This window comes from Sorex fumeus, unplaced genomic scaffold (genome assembly GCF_029834395.1).
Source record: "Sorex fumeus unplaced genomic scaffold, SorFum_2.1 ptg000058l, whole genome shotgun sequence".
Lineage (NCBI taxonomy): Eukaryota > Metazoa > Chordata > Mammalia > Eulipotyphla > Soricidae > Sorex > Sorex fumeus.
Genome location: NW_026606115.1, coordinates 4,331,719 through 4,356,963, shown reverse-complemented (window position 1 = coordinate 4,356,963; position 25,245 = coordinate 4,331,719). Strand labels below are relative to the sequence as shown.

The window sequence follows — 25,245 nt, the reverse complement described above, 5'->3', positions numbered from 1 at the left end:
GTATAGCACAGCGGTAGGGCGTTTGCCTTGCACGCAGCCAACATGGCCGACCCGAGTTCGATTCCTCCACCCCTCTCGGAGAGCCCAGCAAGCTACTGAGAGTATCTTGCCTGCACAGCAGAGCCTGGCAAGCTACCCATGACGTACTTGATATGCCAAACACAGTAACATCAAGTCTCATGATGGAGACGTTACTGGGCCTGCTCGAGCAAATCAATGAACAACGGGAGGACCGTGACTGTGAGCATGTAGATATATACATATCTGTTCACGTATACACACAAATACATTTGCTCCAATACTTAAAATTTCTCCACTTGAAGAAGCAGCAGCACTTGGTGTCCTCCGTCTCCTCCTTTTTGGTAGGCGCCGTGATGGGGGAATTGGAGTGGCCGGCAGTGGAGTCGTCCGTGTTCAGTTCCCCGTTAGTGGAGTTGAGCACCTGGTTTTTGCAGTAGAGCTGGGGCTTCTCCCGCACCTGGGTTTGCGTGAACTGCTCGCTGTGGGTCGAGCCGATGGGCGTGGGCAGCGGCTTCCAGGCTCAGTCGTACTCGTAGTCAAACAGGAAGCCCCTGCGGTTGAAGAAGTTGGTGAAGAGCTTGCGCAGGTAATTGTAGTCCGGCTTCTCGAAGAAGTCCAGGCACCGCACCTAGCGCAGGTACGTGGCCATTTCTTCAGGGAAGCTCTCGCACAGCACCTCATTGGGGGTGGCCCTCTTGGTGTCCCCGATCTTCTGGTAGTGCTCCTTGAGCGTGTAGGCCTTGAGCCCCTGCCAGGGCAGGCTGCCGCACAGGAAGTACATGAACATGTATCCCAGCATCTCCAGGTCATGGAGGCAGCTCTGTTCTTTGCCCAGGTGTGTATTGATGCTCATGTACTGCACCCTGCCCGTCAGGCTCTTATGCTCGAGGTACGGGGTGGGCTTCTTGGTCTCGGGGTGAATGTACTCCTTGGCCAAGCCAAAGTCGATGATGTGCACCACGTGCTGCCACTTGCTGCCTGGGCGCCCCACCAGGAAGTTCTCGGGCTTGACCTCGCTTAGTGTGTACATACTCTATGCGGGTGATCAACTGGATGGCGATCATGAGAACTGTCTTGAGCGTGAAGGTGCGGTCGCATAGGTCGAACAGGTCCTCCAGGCTGGGCCCAAAGTAGTATACCTGTGGGACGCCCTCTGCGGTGCTGAGCTGCTTGTAGAAGCAGTACTCCAGGTGCAGCTGCGGTGCCCAGGACTTGATAGGCTCCAGTTTGATAGCTATGTATTCATTTGTATATAGATTCTTCCCTAGCCGGAGCTCTCCGAAGTTGCCGCACCCTATCTTCTTCCCGACCCGGAAGTTGGAGCCCACCATCAAGACCCGCAAGCCGGCTCCCGTTCCCCGCATGCTGTGGCTGGAGCGGCTGGTGGACTTGGCCATCTTCCAACCTTCGTCCGTCTCCCCTTTACCCTCCTTTCTTGTCAAAATCCATCGGTTTGTGGTACCTTGGCTTCTCCACGGTTCCGCTGTGGCGGGACCTGCATGGTGTGGCTGTCAGGGGGCTAGCACCCCATGGGCCCGCGCGCTCCTACTGAGTTGGGGCCGACCTGGTGACTGCCAGCATCACAGGGGAGGGGGGGCTCAGGGCGGGGCAATGACACATGCTGCGAGGGTCTGCGCCTCAAGGCTTGGCAGAATCTCGTGCACACGCGCCTGGCTGTCCTCACCAGGGCCCCTTTGAGGTGGGTGGGTTGAGTTTCCCTCCCCACCCCCAGCAGAGCCCCGGCAGCTGAAGACCTCCAGAACCAGCCACAACCGTGCTGAGACCACTCCCCACACGCATGAAGGAACCCGCAGAGGAACACAGGCATGTGGGTCCCGTGGCTGAGATTTCCTAGCCTGCTCGGATAGGGAATGAGCATCCTCCACCCAGATCCTCCATATTCCAGTAGGCAGGGGTCACACCCACCAACTGTCCTGGCACCAGGTAATCCCATCATTGGCCAAGACCCAGAGACTATAAAACCCAGCTCCCAGAAGCAACATCTAATTATCTCATTCTCACTTTGGACAACCTGGCAGGCTACCGAATGTAACCTGCCCACATGACAGAGTCTGGCAAACTCCCCGTGGCATACCCAATATGCCAAATACCATTAACAATGATGGGTCTCATTCTCCTAACCCTGAAAGAGCCTTGAATATGGCACTTTTTAAAATATCAGGGCTAGAAAGAAGGAGACGTTACTGGTGCCTGCTAGAGGCAATCGACGAACAGGATGATCGTGATCGTGATCATGACTTAAAATTTAAGTTGAACATAACTTTGCATCAAAAAATGATAGAAAATTTAAAGATGTAGTAGATTTAGTTTTTAGATTTAGTCCTCCCATTGATCATCGATTTGCTCGAGCGGGCCCAGTAACGTCTCCATTGGAGACTTTGTTGTTACTGTGTTTGGCATATCGAATACGTCACGGGGAGCTTGCCAGGTTCTGCCGTGCGGGCGAGATACTCTCGGTAGCTTGCCGGGCTCTCCGAGAAGGGCGGAGGAATCGAACTTGGGCCAGCCATGTTGGCTGCGTGCAAGGCAAACACCCTACCTATTCTAACTTCTTCTTGTCTCTTGGCTACATTGTCACATTTTCTGAAAAGATAGTCCAGACCAACAACCGTAGTCATTAACCTCACCAATTTCTGTGTTCAGTCATCCACTTTTAATCCTTTAATAGCATTTGTCATCTGATAGTTTTCCTCTTATATTTGTGTGTGTGTCTGTGTGTCTGTGTGTGTGTAAAATCTATATACTTGTTCCAGAGATTCCCTTATCCTTATTTCCTCAATGTCTGTTGGTCTCTGGTTTACCTTTTTGGTTTTGCAATTCAATTATGGTATTGCAAAAATATGAGAAACTAGCCAATAATTGTTTTTTTATTCTGACTTACTTTGCTTCATATAATTTCCAAAAATGCCTCCTATTTTGTTACACGTAGAAATTTTCATTTTTTATAGATGAATAGTATTCAGTCACATAAATTTATCAGGTCCTATCTATAAAATAAATATATAATAAACAATTTTGGTAATAAATATAATAAACTACTTCCCCTTTACAGCTGTTATAAACAGGTCTGTAATAAATACTTATTTATACTTATTTAAAAATTAAAAGCATTTGAACATGTCTTTGAACATAACAGACAGATACCAAAAGTAGGACTGTTGAATTATATGGCAGGTCTTTTATTTAATCTTTTTTTAATGTATTTATTTATTGAATTACTGTGGGAAAAGTTACAAAGCTTTCAGGTTTAAGTCTCAGTTATGCAATGATCAAACACATTTCCCTTCACCAGTACTTATTTTTCACCACCAAGAACCCCAATATACCCCCCACCACCCCTCCCAATCTCTGTGAGGTAGATGAATTCTACCTAACACTCTATCTACTTTGATTATATTCATTATTTCGACCAAAGATGCACCATTATTGTTTAGAGTTTACACCCAACAATCAGAACTGCTGAAAAGGCATTGTGAAATATGTTCTTTCTACAGTTAGTTATGAGAACCATATGATGTTGTGTGGCCGCTATTGCAGCTGCGTGAATTTGGATTTCTGATATTTTACTTATTGAGCCTGGAGGTGCTTCTGCCAAGAACCAGATAATTACGAGATTGGTTTCTGTGGCTCTGGAGCCATGGCCATGCCGGAGAGCCGCTCAAGGGGGGCAACTCATGACCTCGGTAGGGCGTGAAGGAAGAGCTGGGAACGCCCCCCTTCCCATGAGGTTTCAGTTGCCCTGTCACCGTCGGCTCATACCCGGCTTTCCAAAAAGCTCCAAGGAGGCCACCATCTTGCTGCCCAGGGGGAAAAAGGCAGAAGGGAGCGACACCCTTTCCCTCCCGGGCAGGCATGGTACCGTGGATCAACGCATAGTCCATTCACTTTTCTGCCACAAGCTGCTGGGATCTGCATTAAGTCCTTATGCTTCTGGAGCCATGGCCGTGCTGGAGAGCCACTCGTGGGGGGCAACTCGTGACCTCGGTATGGTGTGAAGCTTATTTAATCTTCTTAAGGATATCTAATGATGCTTCCAAAAGGATTGGACCAATCTGTATTTCCATCATTTGCGCATAAAGAATTCCTTTTTCTCTACACGTTAGCCAACACTTCTTTTTTCTACTTCTTTTGGAAAGATATAAACATATATAGTCTTCACAAGTCTCTATTAACATTATTGTCTCCCCACCTTTTTGGTAGGATGTGCTCAGAGCTTATGTGTGATACCATGCTCAGGAATCAGGAATCACACCTGGTGTTGCCAGGATGTAACCTCCAAGGTGAGCACCTTATAACCCCTGTACTATCTCTCTGGCCCCACATTTTTCTTTTTTTCAATAGCAAGGGTTGAACACATTGCCTCAGACATTCAAAACACATTGTCTCCTCCAAAGCTGTATCCCTGAAATCAGCCCACATCCACCACGATTTTATATAGGCCTAAAGAGGTTGACTAGCTCTCCAAACCTTGCAGACGTTTTAAAGGTATTTGTGCTAAGACAGAAACACTGATTGTCTGACCCTTAAATCCATGTGCCCAGCAAATATACTAAACTATTTCTTTGTTCAGACTAGTACTTCTCTGACTAAATTGTAAAGAACCATGCCAACTTATTCCTGATTATCAGTTTATAATAATAAACTTTAAAGAATGATGTTTACAAGGCAGCATTTGCAAAAGAAAACACTAGAATACAATTTTTAAAGTAAATTTACAATGGAATACTTTAGACTATCTTACAAAAAATAAAAGATAATGCCAAAGACTAGAAAAAAATGTGAAAAGAAAACTAAGCATCTTTTTCTTAATGTGTTACTGCTAGCATTAGCTAGGCAGGCCTGTGGTATATGATAGTTAATGCCATTCAATGTTTTCTGTGTCATTTTTCTGAGATTCAATTCTGAAACAGTTTCATCTTTCCATACATTGTAACTTACCATAATCTTTAGAATTAAATGAAGCTTGGTCCAACCTATGCACTAGCTGCACGCAAAATCCCCACTGTTTCCTATCTGCTTCTAACTCCACTCATCTTTAACAATTTCATTCTCTCTTGGATAAGCCCAGTTGCAGAGATTATTCTCAAATAAGTGCTTGCTTCCACTCATGACTCTAAAAATTGCTTAGTGGATGTTAATTCCTTCATTCTATCTTCTTTACCTTTGACAAGTTTACAACCCTTACATGAAAGTACTTCATGACTGCTGGGAGACAAAAAAGTTTTGATGAGATATTTTACAAATACACCTTGCAACTCATTAAACGGGTTCTAAAACATTAATGTATAAAAAACCTACCAAAGCTTTAAAATGAAAGTTCCTTTATACACCTTTAGTAATTCTGATCCAATAAATTTAAGGCAGTGTTCGAGAATCTCAATTTTAAGTGAGTACTAAGTTGATGGTGATGAAAGTGGCCTATAAAGCAGACCTTGAGAGCTGCTGTCTTAAGAAGTTGCTTAACTTTCATGAGTCTAACATCATAGCTCTTATGTTCACTTGTGATAGAAATATTGAAACACCTGAGTATCCTAAAAGTTTTTGCTTGACACTTCCCTTCATGCTCATTTAATTTTATTCATTATGCATGACATCTAAATTATTTTATTGTGAATCCTTTCTGTCTCTAGAGTTGTATCTAGACTCTAAATATCACAACATCTCCCTTGTTAAATGTCACAAAGGCACTTTTTCTTGGAACACATGGTTTAATAAAGAGTAAAATATTACTTTAGAAATATATGATGCTTCTGAGGCTATTAAGTGGAGTAAGCTCGGGATAAAATTGGATCAGATAGATCTAACATACAGTTTTTAATAATAAACATAGGCGAAGCACCATTGTGACTATTTCCATTAGTGCTGCATCTTTGCAGAAGAGTGGCATAATAGAATTCCAATATAACTAGAGCAATGTTGTGTGTTTATAAACTCCATTTAGCGGATTTTAGTTTGAGAGTGCCTCCTAATTTAATCAGTGTGAACACTTGCCATTTTCAACACTTTGAATCTTGACTGATTGTCCATTCTGCCTCTTCCTCAATTGTTATGGAGGCATTTAACAGAGGAAAATAGCATTAGCTTGCAAACAGATTACTCCTTAAAAAGGTCAAAGTAACACATTTTTGTTCTATCTCAAAAGGAGAGATGAAAATTCTAAATTGCATAGGCCCAGCCCCACCTCTACAGAACACAAATCCTCTTCTAAAAGTTGGTCTTTCATGCTCATCAATGTCCATTAAAACACATCAAATTATCCTTATTCAGTCAAATACTTTCAGTGGATAAATTACTCTCAGGGGTTTTCAGAGGTGCAGTAACTCTTTGAGACCCTACTTGGTGACTTAGTGCATTATAGCAGTCTTTGGCTAATCGACCCTGTGACCCTGTGGCTTAAATATGTCAATAGACTCCCTAGGGGACACTCTGGCTTAATAGCTTACTCATCTATTCCTAAAGTTCTAAAAAAATTGGATGCCATTAGGGTGAAACTTTTTTCAATACAGATCTCAAACTTACCATAATATATCACTGTCACTCACTGTCACTGTCCTCCCGTTGTTCATCGATTTGCTCCAGCGGGCCCAGTAACATTGTAAGACTTGTTACTGTGTTTGGCATATTAAATACGTCACAGGTAGCTTGCCAGGCTTTGCTGTGCAGGTGAGATACTCTCAGTAGCTTGCCGGGCTCTCAGAGAGGGGAGGAGGAATCAAACTCAGAAAAATTTTTAATTCTCGAATAACCAAAAATAATAGAAATGAGGGTAGGAGGAATGGTCCATGGTAGAAAGCTTGTCACAACTTGTAGAGGACTACAGTTATGAAGGAGAAGGGACCACTATAACAATGATAATTGGAAATGGTCACTCTGGATAAGAACTAAGTGCTAAAGGAGGTAAAGTGATATACATAACGATCTTTCAGTAACGGTATTGCAAATCACAGTGCCTAAAATAAAAGAGAGAGAAAGAGAGAGAAGGAAGAGGAGTAGAGAAAAAGTGTCTGACATGGAGGCAAACTGGGGTTGGGGGGAAATTGGGAACATCGGAGGTGGGAACAATATACTGGTGAAGGGGTGAGTATTGAAACACTACATGACTGAAACCCTCACGAACAACTCTGTAACGGTATATTTCGTGGTGATTCAATTTAAAGAAATTCTTTTAAGAATTCTAATTTTCCGAATGAAATTTATTGGGACAAAGACCTACGTACTTACCAGCTCACTCACCTTCATAACTGTGAAACTCATCAACAATCCAGTGGAAAACAATTCCGATTTTCTCAACAGAAAATGTTTCACCCTAATGAAATTATTAAAGGGAAATAAACAGAATAATTTAACTTTTCAAATAATACAGAGTGGAGGATAAATTTTAGTACAACCTGAGTATTACATGAATTTGAAAACCTACTAAGGGTAAAAACTTTTCTGGAGTAACAGTAAACCAAAATTACCAGAATATAGAGATTAGAGAGAAGATCAACTCCTTGCCCTGAACCTTGTACAACAAGCACTATCATACAGAAAACACACATATGTGCTTGCCAGCTTATTTAAAATTGAAAAATATTTCCACTGAAACAAGGTTTGAAAAAAGAGGAAAACTCAAGTATTTACTTTTAGCACAGTATAATTCCAAACTCACAATATGTTGGGTTTTCCTCCCCAACTACACAAACTGTCTCAACTCCCTTTCAAAGTCTCTAGACTCATGTTACCGTTTCCCCAGCTTGTCCACTCTTTGGATTTACATTCATTTATCTTCCAAATTGTCCTGTTATCTTTAGTTTTTGTTTTCTGGGACATTTGTTTTCTGAAGCCTTAGAGCTTGCTCCTGTATAGGATAACACTGGTTTGTCCTTTCCGCCTTGCCTCAGGGAACTTAGGTTTATAGGGTTACTCCCATCACAGTGCTCCCATTTCTCTATGTTTATTTGTAACTTCTTTCTTTGGGCTCTACAGTCCTCTGCTTTACCAGCTGAGCTATCGAAGAGTGCACTGAAGTGATAGCACAGTGGTAGGGCATTTGCCTTGCACACTGCCGCCCTGGCCGAGCCGGGTTTGATTCCTCCACCCCTCTCGGAGAGCCCAGCAAGCTACCTCGCCTGCATGGCAAAGTCTGGCAAGCTCCCCGTGACGTATTCGATACGCCAAACACGGTAACAACAAGTCTCATAATAGAGATATTACTGGGTGAGATCGAGTGAATCGATAAACAACTGGAGGACGTGATACTACAGTGCTTCTTTGTGCTCTGTTGACTTGTAAATATTGTTTTTCTCTTCTCCGTAAGTCCTTTGCCTAGCTAATTCAGAGTATTGTCCTTCTTGTATGGACACAAGAAGACAGTTAATGCTATGCTTTTGTAATGTGGGAATTAATTGACTCCCAATGATATATACCTTCTGGGCATCTGTTCTCTTAATTTAAGCCTCAGTTGCCCTTACTTCCTAGCACCCCAAAAGCAGTCCCGACAAGGGACAGGATGGACTCAGGGCAAGTGGTGAGCTATGTGCTACCCTGGCATCAAGATGGGCCTGGCAAAAGTGTTATAATGCTTAACTATAAGAACTTGGTCATGGACAAATGCTGTCATGATGCAAAAAGTGATAACTAGATTCAGACCCTGCTAGGGTTAGGAATGATTAATCTGGCCTGAACACTGTAATCGGAGTCTGAGGCAAAATGTTCCCAGAAGAGCTGCCCTACAAGTAAGTATCTCTTACTGTGTCCATACAAAATAACTAATATTAAAATATTAATTAAGATGTTAGGAGAAGAGGAATACCCCTAGGTGGTGTTTCAACCCTTGAGCCTGATGGGCAGTCAGGAAGGGCTTTCTTATGTTGATTTTGCTATCAGACTGGGTGTAGCTGGGGGGAGAGAGACAAGGGAGTTGGAGAGTGGAGAAGAGTTGGAGAGAGACTAGAGAGAGGCAGGCAGCAAGATGGAGCTCAGAGAGATGAGTGGGAGAGACAGGGGGAGATGGGTATGGGGGGCAGTATGAGACTAGAATAGGGGGCTCAGAGAGACTAGAACAAGCTCATGGAGAGAATGGAATAAACGACAACTGATCAATCAACCGGCTTGACCCTCATTTCCTTCTCCATCTGCCCTATGACATGGGCCACCCCGGCTGGGGGAGCGGATTGAGGACTTCCCAACCCAGGTGGTGAAGGGGAGAGCCGCCAGGGCCTCCCCTGGCCACCCCTCATCTGCCCACTTCCGAGTCTGTAGGTTCAGGGATCACCACTGTAAGGGGTTTAGGAGCCACATGGTGGCAGGTTGGTGACTTTCAGGGCAAATGCCTTATGTTACACAATTCTTCCAGCCACTCCAACATTGTTCATAAAACGAGTTAAACCAGGATGGGTACTAATTGTTTTAAATATTTTTCAGTTACTTTGAACATAGTGGACCTAAAGAGACTAGTTCTGAACTCAAACTGATTTTTTCCTCTCAGGGACTCTAAACTTCTAGAATTTGCCTGTTAGCTGTTTCTCAAATAGTTCTGAACCACCATTCAAAGAGTACAAAGGATGTCACTTCTTTTGTTTTTGTCTTCCCCTACCCCAATTTTAATTGTGTTTCCAGTTCACTCATCAAAATTTGTTTCTTTGGATGTAATTTTTTCTATAATATTACCATCCAAAGAATTTCAAACAGGTGCTTAAAATTATTTGAATTCTATTCATATCCATAGTTTTCACACAACCTTTTTATTTTGCTTTTAGGTATACTCCCTGAACATTGAACCTGTTTGTGCACAGAGCGTAAGTGGCTAAAGCTACTCATACAAAATGAACTAGCAAGCATAAAATAATGTATTATAGTCACTAATAATGATTATCAAATATACCTTATCAACTGAACTAAGGATGAATTGTTTTGTTTCTTTTTGGGTCACATCCGGCAATGCACAGGGATTACTCCTGGCTCTGCACTCAGGAATTACTCCTGGCGGTGCTCAGGGGACCATAAGGGATGCTGGGAATCAAACCCGGGTCATCCGTGCTGGCAAACGCCCTACCCGCTGTGCTATCGCTCCAGCCCTAAGGTAAAATTGTTTGCAACATTTAGGCACCAACTATGAAACCAGGAGATTACTAGAGGATATATTTACATAATATTTTATAACTTATAAATCTTATCAAAAGTTAAGTTTGCACTTATGCAATAAGAGATTAAGAAATAATTGATTTGCCAGAGATTACATAATGGATAAGCACCCAAAATGCAAATTTTACCTGCCCATCAGGGAACTGTGAGTGCACAGATTAGATGAGTACAAAGATTAGAGTCTATCAGAACATAGTAATCAACGTCACACATAATGGCATTGTAAATTTTTAATAAATATTAACTGGATAGTTTCATACTCCTGTTAAAAATCCTTAGAGTAATCAAAAGGAATCTCTGAAAAGATGAAGTTATGAAATTTGCTTATATATGGGTGGACATAGAGAATATCATGCTAAGTGAAATTAGTCAGAAAAAGAGGGACAGATATAGAATGACTGCACTCATTTGGAATATCACTTGATCACTTGACATCCCGTTACTCATCAATTTGCTCAAGCGGGTACCAATAACGACTCCATTTGTCCCTGTTGTGTGTTAGTGTACCCCAATGGCATCTGCTTGTTCCAGGGACACAAACAGACTCAAACCGATTGTTCAGGGTCTTGACGAAGAAGTGTGAACATCTAGTAGGTGGGTGGCCATGCAATCTTTTGATGTCCCGTGGAATCCAGTCAGTAAAGGCTCTGGTCCAGTGGTCATCTCCATATCGCATTACGTGTCCAGCCCATCTGATTTTCGATGCCTTGGCAAATGAGACAACATCCCTGATTCTTGGTTGTCAACAGAGGTCAGAACTCCGGATTCTTTGTCTCACTTGAATGAAGTGTGATACTCCAAGCATAGCTCTTTCTATTCCTCTTTGGAAGACCCAAATAGCGTTCTCATCCTGTTTTCATAGGGCCCAGGTCTCTGAGGCATATGTTAATGCAGGAAGAACAGAGGAATAGAAGAGATGTTCCCAGAGCCAGAGGTTCTTCGTCCTCTTAGCTATTTCTTCGACGCTCTTAAAGGTGTTCCAAGCCTTTTTATTTCATATTTGGAATATAAAATAACATAATATGAGACAAACTCCTAAGGACAGTAGAGACAAAGGCCTGGAGGATGGTTTGGAAGTCTGCCTCATGTGCTCAGAGAAAAGGCCATTGGGATGGGAAGGGGTCACTAAGTCAACGATGGTTGGAGGGATAGCTATGAATGGGAGATATGTGCTGAAAGTAGACTAAGGACCAAACATAATGGCCTCTTAGTGTCTGTATTGCAAAGCATAACGCCCAAAAGTAGCAAGTAAGAAGGAAGATGCCTGTCACAGGTGGGTTGGCGTAGGGGTGGTGGGAGGGATAGTGGGAACATTGGTGGTGGAAAATGCACACTGGTGGAGGGATGCATGCTTGATCATTGTATGACTGAAACTAAATCATGAAGGTTTTTTAACTGTACCTTACTGTGATTCAATTAAATAAATTTAAAAAAATAAAAGCAGACATGATTTATTGATGAGAAAAAAAGGAGTCTCCGAAGTTCTGATTCTCTACTAGAATATAGTCCCATTCTACATTAAGAAAACTCAATTCTGTTTGCATAAACTTGGCGTAACTTACACAATTGAGAAAAAGGTCTATCACCCTTGTGATTGGATACAAGTTCATAATGCTTCTACATATGTCTTAAATAAAAGTAAAACTAAATACCTGTGACTCATTTGAAATCCTGTTTAATACTAATGATCCAAATCGAATGATAATGAATTGATTAAGGGCCATAATTTTTGTTAAATATAAACTTCAGTACACAAAGAAATCAGGTGTGTTCCAAAGCATTTTTTTCTAAAAGAGCATAAAGGCGCAATCAAACAACTACATACTAAACATTCAAAGTGACTATACCATCAGGGAAATAGCATCTTTCACAGTCTTCAGACAAATAATAATGATGATAAATGAGTGTATTTTTTATGCTCACCCTTTATAATCCAGGATAAAAAATACTCAAAAATGATGTTTCTCCCCTTTATTACAAGAAGATGTGATTCTAATCACATTATTATTATATCATCACAAAGACTATGCCACAGTCACTGATTGCTTTAAGCACTTCTCTTCTTGCTTTTGTCTTGAATATGGACTGGCAAAAGAAACTGATTATAAAAAGGAAAAATTTATTTAATTATATGTACATACCTAAAAACACAAAGAAATGAGACTCAATGAGGGTGGTTATAGGCTATATAACATCTTGATAGAGAGTGAGGAGGATAAAAGGAATACTTTAGGAAGAATAAATGAATTGATAAATAAAAATAAATGGATCCTAATCATACTAAATGAGAGAGAACATAATTTCATGACAATATCTATTTAAGCAAGTTTTTCTCTAGGTGCTGACATCGGCTGACTCCCAGTCATGGATAATGAAGGTCAAACATCTGTGGTTGTGGAATTATCTAAAAGGAGACAAATTTGTAGAGAAACAATGCTTTTAGAAAAATCAAGTTCAGAAAAAGCCTTTTCCAGTGGATGTTGATTCTAAAATATTTTCCACTCAAAATTTAGTATATTCTAGATCTCCTCAGCAGTTTTGTCTAATGGCACTGCAAACTGCCTGTAATCTGCAGATCAGACACCCAGTTCAGCCCTCCCCAGCCAGTCCTGTCCAGTCCTGCCCTGACCTGACCTGACTTTTTTTGTTTGGCGGGGGTGTGTGTGTGTGTGTGGGGGGGGGGGTTGTTGATCATACTCTGCAGAGTTCAGGAGGTGTTTTCCATTTAAGTTCTCAGGGGTCATTTCTGGAGGGGGCCATGTGGTACCAGGGATCACACCTAGGTTCCTGCATGAAAGCATGTGCTCAGCCCTTTTAGTCATGGTTCCAGAGATTTGTTTTCTTCTCTGATAGAAACAAGTTATCATTGGGGTTGGGGTGATAGTACAGCAGATAGCACATTTGCTTTGCATGTGGTGGCTAACCCGGGTTTAATTCCCAGCTTTCCATATGTTCCCCTGAGCACTGACAGGAGCAATTCCTAAGTGCGGAGCCAGGAGTAACCCCTGTGCATTGCTGGGTGTAACCAAGAAAGAAAGAAAGAAAGAAAGAAAGAAAGAAAGAAAGAAAGAAAGAGTTGTCATAAATGGATAAGGAAATTCAATGTATAAGAAGGGAAATGCCTAAATCAACCTAGAGTCTAGAGTACAGGGAAGAAAAAGACAAATATGGAAAGGAATCAAGGGTAAGTAAAAAGAGGCAGATGGGACGTAACAAGAAGCAGGAATCAAGGGTTTAGAGCACATTGGTGGTGTAGAGAAGTGGTATTGTTATATATCCAAACCACAGAATCAAAAATACTGGGAACATGACATTCAAACTACAATATCAAATTTACATTGTGCCTTCCAGGAAGGCAGGCTGTGGGAGTGGAAGGGACCTGACATTGATGGGGGAAGTTGACACTGTTGGTGGGATTGGTGCTAGAATAATGTATGCCTAAAATTCATCTATGAATGACTGTGTAAATCATGGTGTTTAAAAAAAATTTTTAAGAAATAGAGTTACTCATTGGAGTCTATTACTGTAAATTGGTCACTGATAAAGTACATTTTGTTGACAAGGAAATAACATCTTTATTGTTTTAAACAATGAGAATATGTTTGCTTTGCCTTTATAGTTCCTCCAAATCCTGGAAGACCAACATAAACTTCAAAGGGATATAATATACATATTCTATTAAAACACATTTCTGAATTCAAAATCAAGGTTTATAACAATATATAGTTCAGTATTCGAATAGGTGCTTAATAAAGAAGTTTTTAGAGTGTGCCTGCATACTCATTTAAGAGTGTGCAGCTAATATGTAGTAACCAGAAAAAGGACCACCTCAAGATATATGTGTTCAGGAGCTGGTGAGAAAGGGGGTTGGGAGCTTGCCTTACATCCAGCTGACCCGGGTTTGGTCTCTGCCATCCCATATGACTTCCTGACTCCAAAGCCAGGAATAATTCCTGAGCAGTGCCAGGTGTGTGGCCCCAAACCAAAACAAAGAAAAACAAGATATGTTCTGATAACAGAACCTATGAAAGCAAAAGATACCTTGAAGGTGTGATTATGGCTATGATCTTGAGATGGGAAGATTATCCTGAATTTTCTAGATAGGTCTACTATAATCACCAGAGTCCTTATAAGTAAAAGGCTAAGACAAAACACAAAACAGAGAGGGAAGTGTTACAGAGGTCTTATCAATGTAATTATTTGGATGAGAAAAAGGACACAAGCAAAATCCAAGGCCTCACAAAGCTGAATGAGCAAGGTACAATTTCCCAAAGATGTTCTAGAAGGAAAGTAGCTTTGTCAACATGTGGATATTAGTCTGCTGAGATTCACAGGTCTTCTTACCTGCAGAACTACCAATAATAAATGTGTTATTATAAACTCTTGAGTATATAGCAATTTGTTATAACACTAAAGCAGAACTTATTAAGCCTTCTCATATTTTTATTTAAATTGGGCTTCTTTTTCAGCTGACAGTTGTCTCTGTGAAAAGAAAGTACAAAGATGTGATAATTGAATATTTTTACAATGAACAATACCATTTTCATTCATGGAAGTTCTCCCTAAAATAGAATTAAAGGGAAAGAAGAGCAACTTTTTAATTCGATGTGCAACAAATAGGTAATTCAGTAATTTAATTGTTTTCCCCTGGTATACACAAACTCAAAAAATTGTTAAGATTTGAGTAACAACTTTTTTGTGAGAACTCAACTTACATCACAGAAGAGGATGTCAAAGTGGACCAGAGGACTTCACTTGGCTCTTAAATGACAGCACAGATGTCTGCTGAGATGAGTATATAGCTGCTGATCATCCACACACATGAATTGCTTCTTTGTCTGAGTGGGTGAAGTATGCCTCAGTCAGCTGTAGAGAAAAGGCCTGTCTTCACCAGGTTCCCTGATTGAAATGATCAGCTCCCATCAAATCCAGTCTCATTGCAATAGTGTCCATCTTACTCTTGATTAGACCTTATTTCTAGTAAAAGACACTAGTGTCAACTCTCAGTGCATAGACTGGTGCCATCCCCTGAAGCTAGTTAGTGAAAAAGATACCGTTCCAGTGGTTAACAATAATGTGAACCACAGTCCCACCCTCAAAAAAAGTTATTGGCACAGGGTACATTGCAGTACAATTTTGACTTGTTAACATTATATTTTAAAACAAATACAGAAAATACTATTATAATGTTTTTTTAAATTTTCTGTGTTAACAGTACATAGAATATTTTTTCATTACTTACTTGTCCACAATGGCAAACAGGTTGAAAAACATTGAAGTAAGTCTCTATATACATATAAGGTATCCTGTACAACTTGTATCAATTAAATCCAAAGAGCTTAACCTGTTCCCATCATGTACTGGTTCAGAATTTGCCTTTGAGTCCCCTTAAAATTCTACCTCTAGAGGCCGAAGTGATAGTCCAGCAGGTTGACCTTTTGCACATGGCTGACCCAGATTTGATTCCTGGCATCTCATATGTCCCTAAAGGAAAGTCAGGAGTAATTCCTGAGTGCAGAGCCAGGAGTAACCCTTGAGCATCTCTGGGTGTGATCCAAAAAGCCAAAGACAAAACAGAACAAAACAAAACACTATCAAAGTTACAGCAGCTGTACCTATAAATAAAGATGATCTTTGAAACACTACAATATATTGTTTCTCATCCAAAAATATCACAAGTAATTTCTAGACCTGCAATCAACAAAAAATATTAATTCCTTTTATACATGCAGTTTTGCAGGATATCATCACTATGGCTTGTAATAAACGAGCAGAACTCTAGCTATAGTACTTTCTATCACAACTTTGCCTTCCAACTTATTTGCTAAATTGCATTTATTCATGATTATCTTTTATGTGCTAAATAATACTGCTTCTGGGTTGTATTTCATCAATGAATTTATATTCATAAAGCGGTATAAAATCCAGCTCCCAGAAGAGAACAGAGCAGAGTCTCCTGCCCCCATGCCTGGCTGTCCTCACCGGGGCCCCTTTGAGGTGGGCGGGTTGAGTTTCCCTCCCCACCCCGACCAGGGCTCTGGCAGCCGAAGACCTCCAGAACCAGCCACCACCATGCTGAGACCACTCTCCACAAGCATGAAGGTACCGGCAGAGGGACAAAGGCATGCGGGTCCCGGTGCTGAGATCTCCAAGCCTGCTCTGATCGGGGCTGAGCATCTTCCACCCAGATCCTCCATATTCCAGTAGGCAGGGGTCACACCCACCAACTGGCCCCTTGGCACCGTGTATTCCCATAAACGGCCAAGACCCAGAGACTATAAAACCCAGCTCCCAGAAGCGACATCTAATTATCTCATTCTCATTTTGGACAAACTGGCAGGTTAGTGAATGTAACCTGCCCACATGGCAGAGTCTGGCAAACTCCCCGTGGCATACCCAATATGCCAAATACCAGTAACAATGATGGGTCTCATTCCCCGAACCCTGAAAGAGCCTTGAATATGGCACTTTTTAAAAAAAATCTCAGGGCTAGGACGAAGGAGACATTACTGGGGCCTGCTCGAGGCAATCGACGAACAACAGGCAATCGACGAACAACAATGGTCGTGATTGTGAATTTATACTCATAATCTCGTGCTGTGAAATGTGAATGTGAAATTTTCATGGCAAAAATAAGTGTATATTTTAGTGTTGTTCTTCAATATTCATAACAGAAAGTGAGACGGAAGTTGCCTGCCTACAGGAATGGTTATATTGATAAAATAATTGGGCCATAGAGATAGTACAGAGGGCAGGGTGCTAGCCTTGCATGCAGCCAAGCTGTATTCGATCTCCAGCACCCTATATAGTCCCCAGAGACCTTCGGGAGTTATCCCTGAGCACAGAGCCAGGAGTAAGCCTTGAGCACTGCTAGGTTTGGCCCCAAGACAAGACAAAAAGTAATCTAGTATCTTAGAAACAAAACAAAATTCTTTAGGTACTTTGGTGCAACCTCAAGTGTAAGGATAAGCGATTCTTTCAGAAAAAATATTTGGGCCAGATGGAGACTGAGTACCATTATCAACTCATGCTTAGAATGTAAGGAAGAATAATGGCTGTTCCTTGGGATAAAATTGGGATAACTGGGACCAGAAGACCTTTCAAATGTCTAGAGCAAATGCTTTCTTTGCATACAGGAAGTCAAGATTGGATCTCTGGTATGTTGAGTTTCATTGAGCACTCCCTAATGTGGCCCCAAACACAATCTATACAAACAAACAAAGGGAAGGGAAAAGGGAATTAAAAAAAAGTTGGGAGAACCACAAGCACTGAAAGTTGAAACAGCTTATTCTTTTAATTGCAGGATTTAATTTTTCTGTTATAAAATTTTATATTGTTATTGAACGGAGACTGGAAAGGAACTAATAAAGAAGGGCAACTTTTAAATAAAATTATACCACAGGTAGTCACTTGACTGTGGGACTTTTTAAAAAACTCTTATCAAATATTCTCTTGGCAAATTGGTATTTTGCAAAGTGCTACACAGAAGTACCTAAATGAACAGGATCAAAACTGGGTTAAGAGCTTAGGCTTTAGGGTCAAACAAGTCAGAGAAATCCAAATACCAATTCTAATTTTACTATTAAAAATGAGTACTTGTAACATTGAACCTCAAAGTTTTGCTGTGAAAAATATAATGGATTACCTGACATGTCACGATTCAAAAGACATTTTGGCATTGCAGTCAATAAAACACATATTTTCCCAAATTAAAAGTATCTAAGCAATTTTGCAAACCAAATCAAACTGAAGAGCTTCTCTCATTAAAAATGTAAAGAATTGATAAATTATATCAGAAGCTTTTTGTCTGATGATGTCTGTTGTTTGAGTTAATGATAGAATAACTGGAACAAGGCATTACTCTCCTGCTGTTACAAAGTAGAAAGTTGGATAAAACGGTAAAGCTCTGTTTTTAGAGTTGAAACTAGAGCATCTTAGAAGTCCATGAGGAAAAGAAAAAATAAAATTGGTTCATGAAATTTGCTTATAGGTCCTGTTAGGTTATTGATTGAACACAAAGTTCTTTATGTATGCAAAGTAAGAATAAGAAATTGCTTGTGGAGTCAGAGTGATAGTACAGTGGGTAGGGCACTTGCCTTGCACACAGTCAACCCAGATTCAATCTCAGGCACCTCACATGGTTCCCCAAGCCCTGTCAGAAGTGATCTCTCAGATGAGAGCCAGGAGCAAGTCCTGAGCACAGCCATGTAGCCCCCCTCCGAAGCCCCCTCCCCCCAACAACAACAACCAAAAAAAGCAGAAAAATAAATTGTTTATGCACTCTGAGACAGGTCTAACAATTCCTTATGCTCACACGTATTGAAAAATATTCTAATTCAAATCAGGTAGGAAAGTCAACAAATAATTTGAATTAATTAATAGATCAGCAAGTAAATATTTTAGGTTTTATGGTTCAAGTAATGTACCTATAGAAAGGTAAAGTTCCTTTGGGAGTGAGGCTCTGGCAATGTATGGTGGTGTATAGGGAATACTCCTGAATTTTTGTTCAGAAGTCACTCCCACCAGTGACTCAGGGGATTGAACCAGGGCCTCTGAGAATAAATGCATACACCCTAGCCTATTTGATGACTTCTAACCCCAATTTATTTTGAAACCAACCTTTATAAATATATAAATAATTATTACACCCCAAAGTATTGAAAAATAGTCTACAGGCTAGATTTGATCCACAGATTACAATTTGCTGCCAAACTGTACAGACAGACCTTTATGAGTGCCAGTAGTCTTTAGCAAAGATTTACAATGATCCTACCTTAAGTGTAAGATAAAAGATATTTTCCTACCTTAAGTGTAGGATAAAAGATGTTTTCCTGATTCACATTAACAGAACTTAAATTCAAACTTCAAGAAGTGGAAAAATGAAGGCTGGAGAGAGTACAGCAGGAAAAGTATACACCTTTCAAGAGGCCAACCCAGGTTCTATTCCAGCATCCCATATGGTCCCTGGAGCAATTCCTGGAGCAATTCCTGAGTTCAGAGCCAGGAGTAACTTTGAGCTTTGCCAGGCATAGCCCAAATCCTTCCTGAACTAAGATGGAAAAAGGATGAGGGAGGTAGCTTAATGGGTTGAGCACATGGGCCCTTAAGCACCAGCAAAGCTAGGTGTGGTTCCCCCAAACCCCAAATAAACAAAAGTATAAAAGATGCTAGGATTCTCAAATGTTACAAGCACTTATAGAGGTCACGGTCACAGTCCTCCCATTGTTCATCGATTTGCTCGGGCAGGCCCAGTAACGTCTCCATTGTGACACTTGTTACTGTGTTTGGCATATTGAATACCTTACGGGGAGCTTGCCAGGCTTTGCCATGCGGGCGAGATACTCTCGGTAGCTTGGTAGCTTGCCGGGCTCTCCGAGAGGGGCGGAGCAATCGAACTCAGGTCGGCCATATTGGCTACGTGCAAGGCACCTAACGCTATGCTATCGCTCCAATATAATAATCAGATTAACAAGACAAATTCATGAATAACAATTTTGAAAATTGAAATGAAAGTAGAGAACTTGACCTTAATAACTTAAAAATCTGACTTAACTACTCTAGAATTCATAATTAAAAATCTTCACAAAGAACAGTTTAATTCCAGGCTTGCTCTTCAAACTGGTGTACTCTTAAGAACGTAGATATTGCTAACTTGTCTCTGTGTCTCTTTACTTGTTTTTTTGTTTGTTTTTACTTTGAAGAAGCTCCTGTTCTCTCTCTCTCTCTCTCTCTCTCTCTCTCTCTCTCTCTCTCTCTCTCTCTCTCTCTCCACATCTTCCTACGTAAGTTTTGGTCAATTAAAGCTATTTTGCTTCATTAAAATAATTGATTAATTACATTTTAAAAAGGGAGACTAGATTAATAGTTCAGTGGGAGGGGTACTTGCCTTACATGTGGCCAACCTGGGTTTGATCTCAGACACACTGTACAGTACCTCAAACCTGCCTGGAGTGATCCCTGAGCACAGAGCTAGGAATAAGTTCTTCCCATGGCCTACAAACAAAAATAAGTAAATAAAATTTAAAAGTTGATTCCAGGTAGCTTAATGAGTAAGTTTTACTAAGACTACAAAAGACAAGTAGGGACCAGAGAAATAGTACAATGGGTAAGACATTTGCTTTGCACAGTAAACAGAGTTTCTATCCCTGATACCACATATGGTCCCCTGAGTATTACTAGGAGGGATCTTTGATCACAGAGCCAGTACTAAGCCCTAAACACAGCTTAATGTGACCCAACTCCTCAGCACCCACTATGTTTAAACAGTTATACATAATAAAGGAAAAAGTAATGCCAACTCTGCAAACATACTTGTAGAAAGTAGAGATAATTTTTGTTTGTCTTTTGGCCAGCACCCAGAGGTGCTTAGGTCTTATACCTGGCTCCATATTCAGGGATCACTCCTGGCAGGGCTCAGAGGACCATATGGGGTGCCAGGGATCAAAACTGGGTCCGCTGCATGCAAGGTAAGCACCTCACCCACAGTATTGTCACTCCAGCCTCCCCAAAAGTGAATAGTATTGGGGTTAAGATGCTTACCTTACATGTGGCTGAACCTAGTTTCTAGAATCCACCCCATTGCATATGATCCTCCAATAGCAGCCAAGAGTGAATCCTGAGCATGCATCCAGGAGTAGCCCTGAGTATAGATGTTTTTGGATCTCATATATATATATATATAGCTATATGTAAATGTGTTTGCATGTGTGCACATGTGCCTGCTCACATAGAGAAAAGAACACTCTGAAATTCACTGCATAAGTCCAGCATTGATTCAAAACTAAACTGAGAAATTACAGAAAAGAAATCTATACCATAATATTCATCATTAACTTAGAAAATCTTGAATGAATACTAGAAAATTGAGTCTGGTTATAGGTAATATTAGAGAAAAAATTATCCTGACCAAAAGGGACTTAACCCAAGATTGTAAGATAGATTTGTTGTTTGCAAATCAATATAAATTGATACCATACCATATAAATCAACTTAGAAAATTTGCGTGAACATTTGAAAACATACAGAAAAATATTTGTCTAAAATTTGATGCTCGTTCTTTTCATTTAATTTTGGGTCCATGCTTTTTGGTGCTCAGGGCTTCCTCAAGATTCTGTTATTGGTAAGAGTCAAAGATCCGAACACTTAGTTCTCTGGGCTGAGAGCAAGCAAGGCTTTTACTGTAAATCCCAGACTAAGTCCTCACTTCAGTTCAGGTTGTCCTTCCCCATGAGGGTCCTGTCTCTTAAGTCATAAGAGCTTGCATCAAGATCATGTATTCATGCTTTCTAGACTGTTCCATTTCCATGCTGGGTAGCTTTGCCACTCGCCCCAGACCATTCCAGTCCCACGGCCGGACCTCCCTTATGGGGTGTTAAGAACTACAGCAACTGAAGCCTGAGTCAAGTAATTTTGACCAAGTAATTATGCCCAGGAATAGATATATTTCAAAGTCAATCAACTCCCAAATATGAGGAGCATAGCATTAATGGTCTTTCTGTGTTTAACCAAAGAACATTGTTCTATAAAACAATATAAAAAAGCTCTAGGGAAATAGAAAAACAGGTACAAATAAAGCACTTCAAATACAAAGCAGTACAAAGTTCAGAATCACCAGAAAGTTTTGGCCTATAAGTAATCAAGACTGACTTGGCGAACTGAGACAATAAGAGGTAAAATACAAAGGAAAGGTTAAAGATAAACTTTAACTAAATTAGGGATGTTAGCAAGGGCACAATAAGCTTCTCTGAGAGGAGGAAAAGGGGCAATTCAAGATGAAGCTTAAAACACCTTGGGTTAATATCCAACAATCTATTACTCTATACCTCTAATTACTTATAAAAATTGGCTGATCTGGCCTCTTAAAAGTACAATTTATGTCAAACTTTGAGTTTGAAATGTATTCCTTTTTTGATTCTTTTTAATTTGTTCATATTTTACTTGTGTCAATCTCACTGGTATAAGGTGATACCTCATTGTTGTTTTGAATTGACTTTGTTATTTGTTTTTCCATATAACTATTAGTTAACTGTGTGCCTTCTTTACGGAAGTGCTTGTTCATCCCTTCTTCCCATTATTGGTGTCTTTTTTGTATTGTTAAATTTTATTATTGCTTTGTATATCTTGCATATTATTCCTTTGTCAGTAGTGAGTAAATATGTTCTCCTAAAAAAAAAGACTCTGCTTGGTGATCATTCTTGGTTGTGCTAGGGATTGAACCAGGGTACATAAGTGTAAGGCAATCATCTTAACCTCTTTATTATTTCTTCAGCCCTAATACCCATTTTTCCCCTTTCATTTGTTTTCAGGTGCCGTGTAATCCTATCAACGGCCAAGACCCAGAGACTACAAAACCCAGTTTCTGGACGTGTGCTGCTGTGCAACATCTTATTATCGAGTTCTTACTCTGGAGAACCTGGCAGGCTACCAAAAGTATCCTGCCCACAAGACAGAGTTTATTCCCCCCGTGGCATATTCAATATGCCAAAAACCAGTAACAATGATGGGTCTCATTCTCCTGACTCTGAAAGAGCTTTGAATGTGGCACTTTCTAAAATCTCAGGGCTAAGATGAAGAAGACGTTACTGGTGCCTGCTCGAGGCAATTGATGAACAGCAGGATAACAGTGATGACAGTGAACTGGGGGAGAAGGCAGCTTGAATAGACAAGGGATCACTAAGTCAATGATGGTTGGAGGGATTGCTCAGGATGGAAGATGTATGCTGAAATTAGATAAAGGACCAAACATTATGACCTCTCAGTATCTGTATTGCAAACCATAATGCCTTGAAGTAGAGCGAGAGAATAAGAAGGAAACTGCCCATCATAGAGACAGAGGGTGGGGAGGAGTGGGAGTGGTGGGAGGGATACTGGAGAAATTGGTGGTGGAAAAATATACGCTGGTGGAGGGATGGGTGTTCGATCATTGTATGACTGAAACTCAAACATGAAAGCTTTGTAACTATCTCATGGTGATTCAATAAAAATAAATAAATGGATAAATAAATAAGAGTCCGATTTTGGCACTCAGTAAATGTTAACTATTACTTTATCTGACATATGCACATTTTAAAGTTAATTGAAAACACTAGGCTCATGTGACATTATAGAATGCATATATATACCTTTTGGCAATGATTGTCTAAACTCTAAATATACAATATTAATCTGGAAATCATCTGCCACAACGATGATACATGTTTTTTCTGCAGTAAGTTGTTCTGTGTGATTTTTATGCTTAACTTAATTTCACCCTACGCTATGAATATTACCCTCTAAGTGATTTTTATTGATGCCTTGTGGAAGAATAATTAACTTACTGTTAAATGTTTTCATTATTCAAAACAATCTTTTTTAAACAGTATTTTCAAGTTGATTTATTCTTTTTTTCTTCTCTCTCACCTTTGTTTTTGTTGTTGTTCCCAAAACAGGAGGATGCAAATACTTGGTTTTGAGGACTGGGAATGACAATTCTCTGGTGGCCCTAAGGATTGAAAACAATAAAGTCACTGGGCTCACACACAAATATGTGGGGCAGTGCTGGGATTGAACTCTCGCCTTCCTGGTCTCCTGCTTGCAATGCAGGCATTTTGCTACTGAACATCCCAGACTTGTGGAACATTAATCTTAAGTATACAGTTCAATCAGCTTTGACAAATGCAAACATCTGTGTAAACAAGTATCCTTATTAAAGTATAAAATACTGTCATCACCATGGAAAGTTCCCATTTACCTCATCCCAGTCAATCTTTACCCATAAGATATCCAGATTATTACCACCACAGGTTATTTTGACCTCTTTTGAAACTGCTTATCAAAGAAACCGTTCAATTTATGTTTTCCTGTCCTGGTCTTACTCATTTAGCAAAGTCTAATCTTTTATTTTGTGCTTATTGTGGAAGAACATTAAGAATTATTCTCAACAGATTTTTTTTAGTGAAACACCATGAGGTACAGTTGTAGATTTACAAACTTTCATGCTTGGGTTTCAGTTATACAATGATCAAGTACCCATTCCTCCACCAGTGCCCATTCTCCACCACCAATGAACCCAGTGGCCCTCCCACACCCCCAAATTCCCTCCACCCCGCCCCACCTCTGTGGCAGGGCATTCCCTTTTGTTCTCTCTTTCCTTTAGGGTGTTGTGGTTTTCAATAGCGGTATTGAGTGGCCATCATGTTCAGTCTATAGTCTACTTTCAGCACGCATGTCACATCCTGAGCGAGTCCTCCAAACATCCTTTACTTGTTGTTCCCTTCTCTATCTGAGCTGCCTTTCCCCCCAGCATGTGATGCTGGCTTCTAAACCGTGGAGCAGACCCCCTGGTACTTATCTCAACTATTCTTGGGTGTTCATCTCCCCTTTTGTTACTTTATATTCCCCAGATGAGTGCAGTCTTTCTATGTCTGTCCATCTCTTTCTGACTCATTTCACTTAGCATGATTCTCAACAAGCTTTTAAGTGTACAAAAGAAATTAAACTTTTAAGTAGATTTCTTTCCACCTTATTAATATTGATTAATTAAATCTTTATGGCTGTTTAAAAAACAAACCTCTTTCCTCTCTGTCCTAAGCTCCTCACAACGACCATTTTACTCTCAGTATTTATGATTTTAACTAGTTAAGGAACTTTATATAAATGCAATTATGCAATGTTTATTCTTTGTTGATTACCTAATTTGATTCAACATAATGTTCTCAAGATTCATCCATGTTCAGAATCTCCTTTTTCCGAGTACCCACTTTTTGATCTATTTATTCCTCCATGGATATTTAGTTTATTAGTAGCACTGTAGCACTGTCCTCCAGTTGTTCATTGATTTGCTCAAGCAGGCACCAGTAACGTCTCGCAACAAATTGTGAGATTTGTTGTTACTGTGTTTGGCATATCGAATACGTCACGGGTAGCTTGTCAGGCTTTGCTTTCTAGGCGAGATACTCTCAATAGCTTGCCGGGCTCTCCGGGAGGGGCGGAGGACTCGAACTCGGGTCGGCCATGTTGGCTGCATGCAAGGCAAATGCCTTACCCACTGTGTAAATCTTGCCAATTATGAATAAAGTTGCAAGGAAGATAGGCATGTTA

At 40.5% G+C, this 25,245-nt stretch overlaps 1 pseudogene; it reads right to left on the bottom strand.

Annotated features, from left to right (window-relative positions):
* Positions 1-268: 268 nt before the first annotated feature.
* LOC130034109 (casein kinase I-like) lies at positions 269-1,470 on the bottom strand (annotated as a pseudogene).
* Between the last annotated feature and the right edge of the window lie 23,775 nt (positions 1,471-25,245).